Raw genomic sequence first — 12,571 nt, forward strand, 5'->3', positions numbered from 1 at the left:
AGATGATTTGTAAAAAATAATAAAATTTATATAAATTAAAATTTATGAATAATAATAAATAGTAATGAAATGAAATGAGTCGAGATGATTTTAACGCACCTCTCAATCCAATCGAAGATATATAACATAGTTGACTAGCCCCATGAGTAGCTTGATTGCTTACTTGTGAAAGCAATTGCAAGTTGAAAGGAGAATAATTGAAATAGGACACCGTCACACCTACAGAAGAAATCTACCAAAAAATTAATCTGCAATTTTTTTTAAAATATTTTACACCCCTTAAACATTTTTTTAAAAAAAGTATAAATTTATTAAAAAATACTTCTTTAATCATTCAATTAAAAAAAATAACAATGAATAAATGTTGTCAATGATATTCCTTCGTGAAAATAGAAATATTCTTCTCATCAGTTACTATTCACCATTCTACATTCTATAAAAAATATCTCACATCCTATGAAACACCACACTCTATAAAAAAATTTATAAATATAGAATGTGAGAATAAATAGTGGCTGATCCATTCCTCATTAAAAAAAAAAAAAAGTTGTGATGTAATTGCAAAGATCTGGTGGAAAAGAAAAAAGAAAAGGAAAAAGTAACACAATTGAAAGCAAAAGGGGTAGGTCACTTGAAAGTCGTGTGTCCTGACTCAGAAATAAAACATTTGAAATAAGTGGTTTCCGTGAGAGTTTGATGTTTACTCTGTACAACGGAAAAATGTTCAGGCTCAGAAATAAAACATTTGAAATAAATGGTTTCCATGAGAGTGTCCTGGCTCAGAAATAAAACATTTGAAATAAGTGGTTTCCATGAGAGTTAGATGTTTAATCTGTATAACGGAAAAAGGTCCAGGCTTAGAAATAAAACATTTGAAATAAATGGTTTCCGTGAGTGTCCTGGCTCAGAAATAAAACATTTGAAATAAGTGGTTTCCGTGAGAGTTTGATGTTTAATCTGTACAACGGAAAAATGTCCAAGCTCAGAAATAAAACATTTGAAATAAATGGTTTCAGTGAGAGTGTCCTGGCTCAGAAATAAAACATTTGAAATAAATGATTTCCGTGAGAGTTTAATGTTTAATCTGTACAACGGAAAAATGTCCAAGCTCAGAAATAAAACATTTGAAATAAGTAGTTTCTGTGAGAGTGTCCTGACTCAAAAATAAAACATTTGAAATAAAGCAGCAGCATGCATGGCCATGGGAGTTATTAATTAACACAAAATGACCTAGGACCACATGCATGCATAGCCGCACACAAGGTATATGGACCTCTAGATTATAAATTAAGATCAGCTTTCCCATGGGTGCATGGCTAATGGCTTCCTCGATCTCAAGATGCGTTTAGATGTTGAATTAAGATAATAAAATATTATTAAAATATTATTTTTCAATAATATTATTATTTAAAAATTTAAAAAAATTAAATTATTTATTATATTTTATGTTAAAATTTTAAAAAAAATTATAATAATGAATTAAGATGAATTTAATAACCAAACCAAGCAAGCAATCTCAAAACTATATATGAATTATTGTAGTCAAGGGCATAATCGGAGTTTCATTAGGAAAAAAAAAAAAAAAAAATCTTGGATCAAGTCTTCCATTGATTTCTGACGTCATGAGGAATGGACACACTATTTTTACACTAGCATTCCAAAAGAACTAATCAAAACTACAATTGAAATACCCCCGCCTCCCCTTGTTGTTGAGGAAAAAAAAAAAAAAAAAGATTTTGAAAAAAAAAAAATACAATTAAAATCTCATTATAATTCTTATTAAAAAAAAAACAAGAAATTATTCGTTCTAAACAATAACAATAAGACATCTCATATATCACTTATATAACTTGCACTTAGGGTGAGTTTGGTTACCAAACTCATCTCAACTCATCATTACAACTTTTTCAAATTCTAATATAAAATATAATAAATAATTCAATTTTTTCAAATCCTAAAATAATAATAATATTAAAAAATAATATTCTAACAATATTTTATCATCTCAACTCAACTCAACTCACTTCAACATCCAAACACAATCTTAATACGGGTATCATAAATTTTTTTTTTTTTTTTGAGACCAGTCACATCTTATTTTTAAGATGTACTGGAGGTAGGATGGCAAGACCATCCATCCGGACTGGAAAAATCTACGGGAGCGAATGGTTATTAGTTTGGGTTTTACATCTATGTCAACACTTCTCAATTTATTATTATAATTTTTTTAAATTCTAATATAAAATAAAATAAATAATTTAATTTTTTTAAATTTTAAAATAATAATAATATTAAAAAATAATATTATAATAATATTTTATCATCTCAATTCAACTCAACTCAACTCAATTTAACATCTCAACTCAATCTAGATCATACGAACCGAATCGATATTCTTATTGATCAATCTTAAGATGTGATTATTTTGGACTAGACTGGACCGAGACCAACCGAATGTAGATATGATATATATTTTTAAATATTATATATATAATATTATTTTATATAGTAGTTGTATAAATTAATTATGTAATTTTTATTCAAGAGATTACCATTATCATATATATATTGAAATTATTTAATATTCATTACCTATATATAAAATGTTAAAAAAATTACTTATTTTAATTTTACTAATTTAATTAATTTTTTTATAAAAAAAAAATGTTCATGGACCGACTAGATTGATAGCTAACGGTCCGGCCCGACCAAAATTTTTAATCCATGAACCCCAAGACCTGGACGGATTACACCCCTAACTAAAGGTGGACATACATGTTTCCTTCCAAAAGGAGAAACAAAATAAATATCAATAACATGAGCAGCTGAAATCGTACCAGCACTACAAAAATTCTGGCCTTTTCCGGGGAGTAGAATTCGCCACAAAAATATAAATTCTCGCCACAAAAGACTTCATGCGACCGATATTCGTTCGCAGCAAATTGGCCGAGAATAAATCTTCTGGGTTGATCAATTACGGTGGCCTTCAGATTTCGTCGAATGGGATATCTTTTTCTGCGAAAACATTTCGTCGGAAATAATCTATTCACACAACATAGAATCATTTTTGGCGCAAGCTTAGCTCTCCAGAAACAACTATTTGCGGCGAGTAGTATTCGCCGCAAATAATAAAAACATTAAAAAAATATATCTGCGGCGAATTAGGATTTGCCGCAAAGAACAATTATTCCCAAAAAAAAAAATAAATGCAGAACACATTCATCAAAATCCAAGTCATGCACTAAACATCCTCAAAAATATGTTTGCAATAGAATCACCAAATGCAATCTTGGATATTGTGCACGTATGGGTTTCACATATAGCCACAACAACTTAATATATGTAAACATTTTCTCAGCCAAAAATTGTATAGTAACCAAAAAGAAAGCATCAAAAATTGTATAGTAACCAAGTCTTGGATGAACAAGTCTGGGAGAATGTAATGAGTCCAACCAAAACAAACATAAAACTTTAGGCTCCATCCTCAAGATCAGATTGAGAGACTCACCTCCTCAGTGAGGGTAGTTTGGCTACATCCTCAAGATCATGTTATGCTTTTGAGAGGTAGTGAAAGCATCATCACTTGAAAACATCATTACTAAAGTCAGCCCTTAATAAAGCCACACACGCACACACAAAAACATGGAAAGAAAGAAATAGAAATAGAAAGAGACAAGAGTAAAATAATAATAACAGTTGCCGTATTTAATATTATGCATAAACCAAACAATCTATTAAAGACCATTCAAAGAGCAAAATGCATAAAGAAAAAAATAGAAAGTTGAGAGATGTACAAAAATATTTTGGACCCATATTTTACTTGCATAAAAAAAAATTAAGTATAAAAAGTAAATTAACCTCCCATAGCTTTAGACATCAATTAAAACTTGTAAGATGTCTTGGAAACAACCTGAAACAAAAAATAACCAGAATAGCAAAGATTTCCCCCTCTTGTTTATGATTCTGGGATGAACAAGTTTGAGAGAAAACAAAATTATACCAAACAAAAGTGAAAACAAGAGATTGAGAGACTCAGGCTTGTAAATATGTACTAAAGCTCACTAAATATGTACATATATATATATATATATACTTTATATAATATGATACTTTACATAATATAATATATACTTTACACTAAATGCGTTTTGTAATCTGATGTGTATATGTATAAATATAGCAAGTCACCTTAATTACTTTCTAGCAAAACAGGGTAGTTGCTAGTGCTTCTCCGATGTCCCTTCTGAAGTGGTGCCCCATGATTTGGGTAGCAAAAGTGGGTAGTTTGGCTACAAATCTTTGTCTAAGCTATAAAAAAGTGGGAAGTGCCAAGTGGCATCAAAGGATTTGTCAAATGTTGAAGGGAATTACTTATTAGAATTCAACTCATTTTCTTTGGAAAGAGTATTATGAGATGATAATGTGGGCTGTGCAACCAGCCTAGCTTGTGGTTGGTGCCCCAACACATGCCTCAATTTCTAAGGGGTCAAATATTGCTCATGCAATATTAATATATATTGCCAAATCTATATAATATATATATATATATATATATATATATATATACATCAAGTTGCAACAATCTTTCACCCAAATAAGTTTCCAGTTTGTCCCTTAGTACTCTCTATCTTTTCATGTTAAGACGTTCCACATCCTATAAGATATGGAATATCTATTATATATTAATGTTTATATATATATATATATATATATGCTACCTAACAAAGTATTGAACAATAGAGGTCATTGTTTGGACCCTGATCTTCATCCTTGCAATGTCTCTCAAATTTCAGACTCTAAAAAGCCTCAACATGTATTGGAATTGTATATATCGGGTAAAATTCCACCACCACAGGGCTGGTTGTAACATTAATTTCAGACTCTAAAACTCTCTGTTACTACCCTCCTCAGCGTGCATTTATTTGATTAGATGTGGATTAAATATTTCACAGCAGCTAGAGCCAGCACAATCCCAAAATCCATGGAGAAGGAAATTATATTAAATATTTGGCAGATGCATGCAGTAGCTTCCTATGTTCATTAGTATCCGCTTCATGTCCTTGTTATTTATTGGAATTACTTTCATAGAAGATGTAAAAATAGTATATTTTCAAAGGTTTCCTTTGAGACAAATTTTAGGGCGAAATCAGATAAACATATATATAGATAAAGCATGGCAATTCATAACAGATTCACAATAAATTCGTAACAGATTCACAATCAATCATGGAGAATATCCAAATAAAAGTGAACTTACCCACCTTCATACACAGGAACTCCAAATCTACGAAATCAAAACAAACATAGATGAAGGCAATAGCACTATGCTCAGATGAAATGCTTGCAATACATATACCTAAAACAAGAGGGGAAAATTTTGAAAAACACAGACCCATTCATTGAGCAGCAGCCCCTCGTCCACGCTCCGGTCGAGATCCCCACGTACGATGATGGAACCGAGAGAGAGATAATTAGGGCGAAATAGAGAGTGGGCGAAACGGAGAGACGCGCACACACACAGACGAAGATAGAGAAAGAAACAGACGGAGGATTGAGAGACTCACCTCCTCGGTGAGGTGGCGACGGCACGGCAGCGGGCATGGCTTGGGAAGGGCAACAACAAACTCACTGAGAATAGAGAGGGAGTGTCGATTTGGGGGAAAAGAAATAAGGGGGAAAAAGAAATAAGGGGAGTTCGCACTTCGGAGGATTTTAAAGTGACATTTTGCGGCGGTTAAAAATCGCCGCAAATAAAGTGAAAACGTCACCGTAAAGACCCATATGTGCTATATACCGGGATTGTGTATGCGATCATATTTGCGGCGACATATTGTCGCCGAAAATAATCTTTTTAGCGGTGAATATCTTGCTCTCCAGAAGAAAAACACGGCTACAGTTGATAAACGGCTTCTGCCGTCCAATTGTTGCTCGCGGCAATATTGTTTGGCCGCATAAATGGCTTTTTCTTGTAGTGCAGGGAACCAAAAAATGCTCTACCTATACGTAATACTCTACTTCTAGCTTCGTTTGTTTTCGTATATAAGATGAGATGAATTAAATTAAAATTAAAAAATTAAATAAAATATTATTAGAATATATTTTTATTTTAAAATTTAAAAAAGTTAAATTATTTATTTTATTTTGTATTAAAATTTTAAAAAAAATTATAATAATTAGATAAAATAAATTGAGAAGTTTCTTAAAAATAAATAAATAAATCTTCAAAAAGAGCATGATTCCTGATTTAAGGCCCGTAAAGAAATTTAAACAGTCTCCTATATATGAAATTCGGTCTGCATAAAGTAAAGGGTATTATCGTGAATGAAGCCTTTACGATATTATGGAAATTTTATGCAAGTCGGAACATGTTTATGGTTGAAAAGGGCAGGTAGTTTTTTTCCCACTAAACAAAAGCATGGTCCGACTTTTTTTTTTCGAAGATAAACATGGTTGACTTGTTATCTTTGAATTGATAGATGAGTTGAGTTAAAATTTATAAATAATAATAAATAGTAATGACTTGTCCCATAAGTAGCTTGATTGCTTTGTACAAAGCAATTACAAGTTGAAAGGAGAAGAATTGAAATAGGACATCGTTACACCTACGGAATAAATCTACCGAAAAATTAATCTGCAATTTTTTTAAAAAAACTTTTTACACCCCTTAAACATTTTTTTAAAGTATAAATTTATTAAAATATACTTCTTTAATTATTAAATTAAAAAAATAACAATGAATAAATTTTGACGATGGTATTCTTTCGTAAAAATAGAAAAGTTCTTCTCATCAATCACTATTCATTATCCCATACTCTACATTATATGAAAAATATCACACATTCTATGAAAAACACCACACACCTTATAAAAAAATTATACATATAGAATATGAGAATAAATAATGACTGATGCATTCCTCGTTAAAAAAAAAAAAAGGCGGCCATAATGTAATTGCACAGATCCGGTGGAAAATGAAAAGGAAAAAGGAACACAATTGAAAGCAAAAGGGGTAGGTAACTTGAAAGCTTGATGTTTACATGAGAGCTTGTTGTTTAATCTGTACAACGAAAAAATGTCCAGCCTCAAAATAAAATATTTGAAATAAGTGGTTTTTATGAGAGTTTGATGTTTAATCTGTACAAAGAAAAGAGCCGATTTGATGAAATTGTGCATGCAGGACTGTGTCTGGATCGGTTGGTTGATTATTTTTTATAACATGATTTGGCTTTGAAAATTTAGAAATGAAATAGACTTGTAAAATTGACTCAGTTAGTGCTTAAGACTTTATAAAAAACGAGAGAGTTTTAGATAAATATTGGTAGAAAATTCGAAGGGGACTCGATCAATGAATTTGGATTCAAAATTTAGTAACATCTAGATTGATGATTTAAAATGAGGAAAATTCATAACTGGAGATGCTTGTTTGGATACAGAAACTATCTCATCTCATCTCATCATTACAATTTTTTTAAATTCTCACACAAAATATAATAAATAATTCAACTTTTCAAATTTTAAAATAATTATAATATAAAAAAATAATATTTTAACAATATTTTATTCAACTCATCTAAAAACATATCATCTTATCTCACTTTTGAATTATTAAAGTGAATTTTTTTAATATAAAATTGTAGCTAAGTTGTAGAGTTGTTTGAAAAATTGGAAATGATATAGGAATATCGTCAAGAAAAGTCATCGATTCTCATTTTTATTTTATTTTTACTTAATTATTTATAATTATTTTTAAATGAATTTGTGAAAATTTTTTAAATGTTTAAATTTTTTTTAAAAAATACTTAAAAATAGAAACGCAAAATAAAAAATAAAAAATAAAAAAAAATGCATTGTACTTCGGTATTCTCGGTAGCTCTAGCACGAGCCTTGAAAAATATACTACCACTCCGTACCCAAACAACTTGATCAATCGACGCACAGCTAGCTGTGTCAATTAAGCAAGCAACCATGTAGAATGCGGTTCCAACCAATTTCTTAACCTCACTTTGTGGGCTAAAAGCGTTTTTCTCTATTAATCACGTGCAAGGCACCAAACGGCAACTTATTAATTGCCCAAAAAATAAAAACAATTTGTAACACTCCAAAAATATTTGGTAAAGAAATACACTGAAAATAACTCTTCGATGGAGTACCTCCAAAAAATAGAGATAGAAGTAAAAGATGATAGAAAAGAAAATAAGAAAATTGATTTAAGATTTTGCCTACGGATACAAGTGCCTCCTTCTACTGCATGTGCTGATTTCCCTCTTGGGCCAACTTAACCAAACAGTAAAAGTAAAGCAATTAATATAATTTTAACGAACAATAAATTGATCATGGCCCGACTCAACAAAAACATACAAATAAAAAGGTGATGATGGCTTCGACTCACAAGCCGAGTCTAACTACTAAACTCTTATTATCCAACCCAACCCCACTATGTCTTTGGCTCTACTGTCGCTACTACAACGTATGACACAATTTATCTTTACTAAAATCTCAGCAATAAAAGTTCAATGACAAACATCGGATTGAGGCGTTGAGCAATTTGATTTTGAGATAAATCATATGGACAAATTTTATATTTAGATAAAATTGGTCACACAGCCCTTATATTATATATATATATATATATATATATATTTGACTTTGGATTAACTTCTTGTGTTTTTTTACAGAATTGACATATTGTGATTTCAATTATTTAGATATTATAATTTCTCCCATCAACTTTTTCATCCATCAATATTAATGAAAAACACGTGACTCAATCACGAACTGTCGTGTGTTCAACTTTCTTAATATTATATTTTCCCCCTCTCTATTATTAGCTGAGATTCTTAATCTCAACGACTTCATTTTTTTTATAATAACATCAAATTGCATTCATATTGTAACAAGTACAGAAGAACATAATACATGAGCATAGCATTTACATAGCGGAATCTAAAATAACACGATTATAAATAAATCCAGAATATTGGTGCCACCATGAACACTATGATCCACAAAATAAGTATGTTGTGCAAGTAGGTGAGCCACCTCATTCCCTTGTCTACCCACATGAATCACCTCAACCTCTTCAAACTGACTCAAAATAATTTGAATCTCTGCAATCACAGCTAAGTCTAGATAAATTGGAACAAATAGGTAGCTTCAATTGTTTAAATAGAGTTCCCCTTGTCTGTGTTTGGACAGCGAACATTTCTCAAATATTTTCATACAGATGAGGAGACTTCACATGCCAAACATGTTTGAAGTAGTTTGAACAAAGTCTCTTGCCACTATGTTGAACAATGTCTCTTGAACAAAGTCTCCAAACACGTTTGAAGTAGTTTGAACAAGGTCGTGTGCAAATGCCAATGTGCGACGGAGAGGGAGAGGGAGAGGGGAAGGAGGTTCGTGGTGGTTGGGTCTGCGAGAGGTGGTGGAGGTGCGGTGGCCTGGGTGGCCGCGTACGGCGGCGCAAGTGGACAAAAATTTGGTGAAACCCATTTCAGTTGGGTTACTGTAGGGGAGAGAGAGCTGCGTGTGGGGGAGATCGGTGGTGGCTGGCTTGGTCACCGATGTGAGGGAGAGTCACCAGTGGTGGCAGTGAGGCTGGGTGGCCGTGTACGGCGGCACAAGTGGAGAGAAACCCATTTCGGTTGGGTTATCGTAGGGGAGAGAGAGAGAGCTACGCGTGAGGGAAATCGGTGGTGACTAGTTTGGTAGCCGGCGTGAGGGAGAGTCGTCAGTGGTAGCGGTGAGGCTGGGTGGGGAGAAACGGGCGTGGGGGAGAGAGAGAGAGAGAGAGAGAGAGAGAGAGAGAGAGAGAGAGAGAGAGAGGAAACGAAAAAAATTACTATAATATTTATTACTATTATATAAATAAAAAATAAAATCACTATAATATTTATCACTATTATATATAAAAAATAAATAAAATCAATAAAATATTTATCACTATTATATATAAATAAAATTATCATTTCATCATCATTAAAAAAAAATCAATTAATGATGAGACCTACATATTTTTCAACTATATATCCAAAAGTCAACAATTCAGCATACTTCATACATCTAAACAACTCAAAATACTCTTAATGAAACTCACAAACTCACTTCAATCTCTACTCATAACTATTCACAAATATTCTCAACACTTTTCATATATTCTCATTATCCAAATGTGGCAAAATCACCTTGTTTGGCAAATTCATATTCCAAAACTTTCTCCAAAATAATTTCCACTCAGCAACACATGAACTTTCAGCTTTGTCCTTTTCAATAAATAACTTCACCGATGATAACCAGACTTAAACAGTATAATAACCATTTTTAGTACCTTGCCAAACCAGACTCAACGAGACTTCATAAAGGTGTTGTATTCAAGGCGAAAAAGAATGCAATTTTTCTCACGCCAATTAGAATAGCCTCTACGGTACGATGTTTAAGAAGATGTTAATAACCTTCATCATAAATATGATATTGCATGCATCCTTAAACAAATTGCTTGATGAACAAAAATACAGGGTGCATGCCAATTACAAAAGTGACGGTTTTCAGTTTATATCAGGCTTAGATCAGAGGCTCAATCTGGACCAAAACAATAGCATGCACGTCGAAAGCCACAGGTTCAAAGAAGCAGCATCGATCTCAAAATGGCAACGCCATTGCTGCACTCTCTATCCCTTCTCATATCTAGGGGCGAAACCAAGAATTTGAATTGTGGGGGCCGAGCAAAATTATATCATTATTTTTTGGGGCAAAGTTTATTTTTATAAATTAGTTTACTTTAAGTAAAATTAAAAAGAAAGTTAAAACTTTTTCAACTTTGTGGGGCCGAGGTTCCCCAAAGCAATACATGTTTAATTCCGCCCATGCATGCTCACGTCCTACTTGTGTTTTAATTAGCAAGTGTGCATGATATGAATCACCGTTAACTTGTGGCCCAACAGAGATATATCGTGTGGCCCATCTATGACAAGCATGCACATATGACGTGCGTCTTTTTTTTTTTTTTTAATAGAAATAGACTTTCATTTCATTCAATGCTGCGACTTATCAATATAGAAAAAAATCTAGAGTACAAGTCAAACTAATGCATTTGCTCTGGGGCACCCCACACAAATTTTTTTATGATGGATATTATCTTAACTTCTAAAAACTCACTCCTAACAAAGATGAACGCTCCGTAAAACAGACCTAAACGTCCCCTTCCAACATAAGAGAAGTATCATCTTCATCCTCTCCAAGAGGAGAATTACTATCTCTCCGACTCCTCCCAAAAAAAGAATGAGACTCCACTACTATGGACAACAAAGTCCAAAAGCCTATTCCTTATTATTTTTACCTAAAAACAAACAACAAAGTCCAATAGTTTTAATTTCTTACTCAATGTCTCATAGCTATGACTTCTTTTTTCTTTTTTTCTTTTTTTTTTTTTTTTTTGAATTGCTTATGGATTCTAAGAAGAGACTAGAGAGGATTAATGTATGTTTTCGTTTTGATTAGAGGGAGAGAGAGATAGAGTTATCGAGCTTCATTGACATGGAAATTGGTGAAGAAAGGGTCAATTGTTGAGTACCATTTATTTGTTGCATATTAATTAGAGTTTGCTGAACTTTCGGAAAAACTTTAAAACTATTTCCTGTTTTTAGTTTTAGAAATGAAAATTCTCTTATCAATCATTATTTACCACCCCACACCCTATATCCTATGAAAAACACCTATGAAAAAGTTATAGACATAAGGTGTGAGAATGAATGGTAGCTATGCATAGTAAATCTCATTAAAAAAAGTAAAACGATAAATAACTAAATTAATATTGTTCCTTCTTATTTTTTCCATTTCTCTGAGACCTATATCTTATTAAGAAAACACAGCCAAACGGGCCCAAATATTCTTGCGTAAATGAAACCAACCACCCAGGCAAGTCTTGGAATTCAAGCGAAGAAGGGACGAAGATCTAGTTGGGTTGAAGTTGAATAAAAGTGGAAAAAAACAAAAGACCAACAAAATGAAAACTACAACTATATATAGTCATGGTAACGCCTTAATTAGTTAAAAATCAATTTGAGCCCTTCTACGCATAGCCCATGATGCTGATTCTCAAGCCGAAGGGCGCAGGTTGGGGGTTCCCATAACCCATGGGCCAGATTGTGCTTGTGGAGTCATCGCATCCGCGGTGGGCATTTTTCCTTTTAGGTGCTTGTAAAGTAGTTCAAAAGGCTGCCCAATGTGCCCATGGCGATGGTAGCAGTTAACTTGAATATGTTATCTTTATTCTTTTGTCACTTCCAATATTTTTTATGATTTTCTATATGAACGAAATATTACCCATATTTCATCTTCTTGGAATTATATATGGGTAATGTATGTAGGCTGAACTGAAACCTTAATTGTCACAGCAAAGTCACTATCCCTATTATCCATGTGGACGGGAAGTGAGCGGTTGAGATTCATAGGTAATCCCATGATAACTAATTAATTACCAAGCTATTGACAACTTTTCAGAAGCCATTATGTTGGATAAAAGTCGCATTTTAACACTCGGTTTCTCTCTTCTCAACTTGAAGACACTTATGCT

Source organism: Juglans regia, chromosome 9 (genome assembly GCF_001411555.2).
Source record: "Juglans regia cultivar Chandler chromosome 9, Walnut 2.0, whole genome shotgun sequence".
Lineage (NCBI taxonomy): Eukaryota > Viridiplantae > Streptophyta > Magnoliopsida > Fagales > Juglandaceae > Juglans > Juglans regia.